Source organism: Clarias gariepinus, chromosome 6, assembly GCF_024256425.1.
Source record: "Clarias gariepinus isolate MV-2021 ecotype Netherlands chromosome 6, CGAR_prim_01v2, whole genome shotgun sequence".
Taxonomy (NCBI): domain Eukaryota; kingdom Metazoa; phylum Chordata; class Actinopteri; order Siluriformes; family Clariidae; genus Clarias; species Clarias gariepinus.
The window spans coordinates 29,764,312-29,770,685 of record NC_071105.1 but is presented as its reverse complement, the minus strand read 5'-3'; positions in this window follow the sequence as shown (position 1 = coordinate 29,770,685).

The window sequence follows — 6,374 nt, the reverse complement described above, 5'->3', positions numbered from 1 at the left end:
ACGTAAAACTTTGTTGAGAAAAGATTACTGTCTCACACAAGTAAAAAGGTGCCAGACCATTACTTGCACTAAAAAGAAACATAAAAAGTTTAAACTGAATCCAGAACTGTACTAGAAGCCAACGGAGGAAATACAGGATGGGTGTGAGCATGTTTAGGATTATTGGTCAGCATACAAGCTGCAGCATTCTGCACAAGTTGCAGGTGATGCAAACAAACTTGAGTGACTCCAACATGAAGAGTGTTGCAATAGTCTAGCCACAAACTAATAAAAATGTGAATGGCTTTCTCTAGGTCACTCAGATTCGAAAAAGGCTTGAACTTTGCGAGGAGGAAAAGTTGGAAAAAGCCTGCCTTGACAACAGTGTCAATTTGTGTCTGGAAGTTTAAAATGCTGTCTAAAGTAATCCTCAAATTTTTTGACTGCTTGGCTAAAATGAGGGACCAGCAGTAACAACTAGGAAAATTGGAGGTGTCAAACAGAATACATTCTGTTTTACTCTCATTCATGCAGAGACAATTCTGTGACAGCCAAAGTTTGATGTCATGCAAACAACTATGGATGGATTTAAGTGCATCAAAAGAATTTGGCACAACTGGCAGATATATTTGTAAATCATCTGCATACAGTACAGATGAAATGAAACATTGTGCTTTGAAATAATTGACCTAATGGCAGCATGTACAAGGAAAATGGATCAGGGCCCAAAATGTAACCCTGTGGTAAACCAGAGGTCAAAGGAGCTGGGGAAGAAGAGAGATCACTAATCATGACAGAGGAAGTCCTGTTTGTTAAATATGTCTGATTAGAAAACAGTTGACATTTTCGCAAAGCAGCTTTACACAATTTAAAGAATTATTTAAGTTTGTATGAAATGTCAATGTCCCTGATGAGCAAGCCGATGACGACGGCAACAGTGGCAAGGAAAACTCCCTTAGATGGCAGTAGGAAGAAACCTTGAAAGGAACCAGACTTGGGAACCCTCACTGGGGTGATAACGGATAGCAGGGCTTGATTTGCATCATACTGTGTGAGACAAGAAGTTCAGTATAACAGGAGATGTGTTTAAGTTAATATGGATACCAGTTCATTATTGTAAGCTCAGGTAGACTATAGGAAACTCCAATCCTGAACTATCAAGCAACTGCAGTCATAACTCCTAAGCATGCCCTCCTCACACGGGGCATCCATGCGACAAGATCTCCAACCAGAAACGGGACACTAGGATGAGTCAGACAGGTCCAGGCAGCAGAGGGGGTCTGGATTACTTGTAGTTTAGGAGCGATATGTATAGCTCGACAGAGAAACAGGGAGAGTTAAAGAGAGAAAGAGGGAGAGAGAAGAGAAGAGAGAGAAGAGGAAAAAGCAGAGAAGAAGAGATAACAGTTACGTATGTTCACAGTCACACAATGTATAAAGTGAATATTTAATGCAGAGTGCAAGCAGTGACTCCGGCAGGACTAACTATGACAGCATAACTAAAAGGGAGAGCCAGAAGGAAACAGACATAATGGATCCCTGGGATGTTAAGCGACCAATCAATTTACAGTCAACAAACCTGAGTAATCAATGAGAGTGGGGAAGACAGCATCTAAACATACCAGTTCACCGTAATACTCCACGTCCATGAGTCCCCCAGATCTGCTCCTTTACCTAAGACAAATCTATTTACAAAAATGCTTGGCTAAATAAATAGGTTTTAGCCTAGACTTTCATAGCTCATTAATTCCTAAATAGATAGATAGGTACAGTAGTACCCCAGCATACAAATTTAATTCGCGCCGGAGGCGAGTTCTAGTGGTTAAGCATTAAAATTAAGCATTGTGAAACACATTTTCCCATACTGTAGGAATTCATGTAAAAGAAGATAATCTGTTGCAGCCACCCAAAAAGTATTGCCAATATTACCAATTTTCAATATTATAATCATATTTTTGCATATAAAAACAATCAAATCAATCTAACATTTAGAAAAGACATGTAAAATATAAAAAAAATAGACATTAAACCGCATTTAACATTAATTTATGATTATTATTCTGGCTATGATTCTTTAGTTTTCCTCTTATTTTTGTTACTTTATTTCATTCAATAATTTTAGTAATTTTCTTACAAACATTAAACATTGTTTATATTTTAATGACTGCTTTTTAACTTGTTATGAATTAGAGGGGCAGTTACAAGGAGTACTGGGGCAGCAGCCGCTGGGACAGGGAGTTGGGAACCCCAGCTCTACTTGCTGTTTTGGCACCCAGGGTACCTGAGATGGGATTTGCTCGGAGTGATGTCCGAAGCTGTAGTTTGAGTCCTCCAAATCCTGTGGAGGATTGCGTATGGCTAGCTCATCTTTTAGCCATTTGGAAATTCCTTGAATTGAGCTGGTGGGCCGGTCACAAAACTCTCCTGTATTGTCCGCTACCTATCACCACCTAACCTGCTGGTGTTGGTCCACTGTGTTTTATTCAATTCAATTAAATTTTATTTGTATATCGTTTTTAACATTGGTCAATGTTGCAAAGCAGATTTACAGAATCAAAACATGGAAATGTAGATGAAAGTGAGAAAATGTGTGTGAGTCAAAATGATCAGATTGATCCAATGGCAAGGAAAAACTCCTTGAGATGGCAGTGGGAAAAAACTTTGAGATGAACTAGACTCAACATAAAATCCAGTAAATGTATATGTATTGCATACTGCAAGGAGAAGTAACTATGACAGCATAACTAATAGGGAGAGCAAGAAGGAAGCACAAACATGAAGGCTCCTTAAGATGTAAAGCAGTCACTCCACCATCAATAAATCTGAGTGATCAATGAAAGTGCATCTAAACATACCAGTACATTATATTACTCTACACCCATGAGGCCCACAGATCTGCTCCCTTACCTAAGCCAAATCTATTCACAAAAATGACTGACTAAATAAATAGGTTTTTAGCCTATACTTAAACACTGGGCCTGTGTCTGAATCCTAAGCATTAATTGAAAGACTATTTAATAAATTTCGCTTTATAAAAAAAAGTTCTGCCTCCTGCTGTAGTTTCATAATACCCAGTACTGACAAGCAGCCTGCATCCTATGATCGAAGTTGGTGTGGCAGATTGTGAGACACTAGCACTCTGCATCGTTTAGTGACAATATATTCCTTTCCTTGCCAATATTTCTGAGATGAAAGAATGCTATTCTGGTAATATTATCTACATGGGCAATTAAAGACAGGAATCTCCAATCACACCAAGGTCTTTCACCGTTGCGCACCGAACAGAATGATGATAGTGATGGCTATACTGTAGGACTGAGTCAGAACAAGTTAAAATCTGTAGCTATGGTGCAGTGTTCCGGCAGTGGTCAGGATCTACCAAAAGTGGTCCAAGGAAGAAAAAAAGGTAATCCAGTGACAGGTCATGGGCAGCCAAGTTTCACTGATGCATGTGGGGAGTAGAGTCTGGCTCTACTCTGAGGCTGGTCATTTTAATAAACTTATTCTTTAATAAACTTATTCTATGCAGCAGAGGTAGCTCTTGGCCTTCATTTCCTGGGTTGGCCCTCATAAGTGCCAGTTTTATTGTAGTGTTTGATGGTGTTGCACTTGGGGATACATTCTTCTTGAGATTTTTTTGAATGGATGTCTTTTCTTTTCACATAACGGAGTGTTTGTTGACATAATATTAATTTGTATAGTAGTAGTAGCACTAAGATGACTATTGACTTTTCCTCTGCAGAAGACTACTGATGGTATAAAAGCATAGTAAGAGGGCAAGAAATGTCACAAATTAACTCATTTTATGTGACTACCTCATGAATCTGATGAGAGAATGCCATGAGTGTGCCAATAAGTTATTAAACCTAAATGTAGCTACTTAGGACAATATAAAAACATATTCTGGGCTATTTATTACTTTGTTTACCAAACACACATAGTGAGAGAGAGAGAGTGAGAGCACAAAGATAATTATATTCCATTGAAAAAAAATTTTAATGTTAAGGTATACAGCGATATTATTTGCAATTCTGTGCTTTCAAGTATGTGGCAATAGTTCGGGGATGTCTACATATGAGCATGATGTTAGGTGTCCACGATTTTATGGCCATCGAGTGTATGCGTATGTTCATCATGTAAGCACATTTTTCATGTAAGCACTCTTCATGGTCCAGAGATGTTCTATTCTCTCTCAGCAAATCTGATAATAATCTGTTGTATCTTTGGAAATTTGGCCTTTGTATGTCCTACTCATATTACTGTCTATTTAAGTAGTAACGTGTTCTATTCTTCTATCCTTGTATCTTTCCTACTTTCCCTCTACATTGAAAGCAAGGTCATACATTTTATACATTACATCATTATACAATAACATTTTGACCCATAAATACTGAATACATGCATACTCTTAATTGTTTTTTTTTCCTTCCCACATTTAAGTAAACATAATTATATAGACAGGTGTGTGCCTTTCCAAATCATGTCCAATCAACTGAATTTACCACAAGTGGACTCCAATTAAGCTGCAGAAACATCTCAAGGATAATAAGGGGGAACAGAATGATCAGGGGAAACGGGATGTGCCTGTTGAGCTCAATTTTGAGCTTCATGGCAAAGGGTGTGAATACTTATGTAAATGTGCTTTCTTAATTTTTTTATTTTTAATAAATTAGCAAAAATCTCAAGTAAATTTTTTTCATGTCATTATGGGGTGTTGTGTTTAGAATTCTGAGACAAAAAAATTAATTTAATCCATTTTAGAATAAGGCTGTGATATAAAATGTGGAAAAAGTGATGCGCAGTGAATACTGAGGAGGAAATAGGACAGACGTTATCAGGTAAAGCAATAAGAGCTTGTGTGTGTTATTGGTGTTCTTTTTTTCAGCATTCCATGAAAATTTTAATACAAAAGTAGTAATACATGCTATTTTTTGCTTGTGTGTGTGCCTATGGTATATGAATGATAAGGGGAGCCATCTGACCCATTTAAAATCACACAAAATATTGGAAACCTAATGTAATATACAGTACCAATTAAATGTTTGGATGTTCTACTCATTCAAGAGTTTTATTTATTTATTTGTTGTAGTATGATAGTGAAGGCATTAAATCTATGAAACTATGATGCTGTGGCATTGTTATAATAAATGTACTGTATGCAATGTAACAACATTAATTTCTTTTCAAGGTCTTATATTGACCATGGGAGAGTCGGACTGCTGCGTTAAGTCTTTTTCAGCAAATACCAAAGATTCTCAATAGGGTTAAGGTCTGGTCTCTGTGTCCATATATGAAAATGCTTTTAGAATGCTGCCTGAAACTCTCTTTTTTTACACTTTGATCCTGAGAAATCTGAGCATTGTTATCTTAAAATATGCCTGTGCCATCAGAAAAGAAAAAGTCCATTGATGGAAAAACCTGGTCATTTAGTATATTTGAGTAGACAAATAACCTTATTTTTGGGAATATAATGTTGCTAAACCCAGACCTGACTGAGTGAAGCAACCCCAGACATTAACACTGCCTGCACAAACTTATGCTGGAGGTGCTAAGTGCAAGATACCATCATTTCACCCACCTCTCTGCTTACTCTAATGCCCCATTATCCTGGAACAGTGTAAATCTGGACTTATTAGATCACATGACTTTTTTCTTAATGGTCCACAGTCCATTTTTTATGATCCCTAGCACATTGTAGTCTTTTTTTTCTGATTAGCCCTTAATGTTAAGTGATTCTCTTCATTTTGAGTCTGTGGAAATGCTATGTTCACTATTAATCATAGCTGTGAATTCTATCGTTGTTGTTTTTTTATTATTTAATTTCACCAACAGTTTAAGTAGGCTATCTCAGATCACGACTTTAACTTTTTTGTATAATTCATCACTGTGCTTACAGGTTGCATTAGACATTTTTTAACGCAATTTTAGTATTTTCAGCAATCTCTAGTTGTTTTCTTTGCTTTACCCTTCCGAAACAGAGTAACATTGTTGCTAAGACCACAGAATGCCTCCTGACATGATTAGGAAATAAGAAACTACTCACTTCAGCAGTTAGGATTAAATAACTTGTTGCCAGCTGAAACATATAAATCACTGCAGTAATTATCCAATGATAGGGTCTCGCCTATTTGCTTGGATAAATCCAGATCCTGACTTTTTTGGCTGGGCAGTGTATATTAATGAGAAGGGGACAACATATTTCAGAGAGACCAACTGGATTTAACCAAGCAAATAGCAAAAATATCTGACAATTAAAGGGTTGACATACACTGCACACCAGCATTAAACCCTATTGATTGAGAATTGGATGTACTCAAGTTCAAATGCATGTTATGGCAGATGAGCAAATACTTTTGGCAATATAGTGTATTTTGCAATATGCTTATTAATTTTAA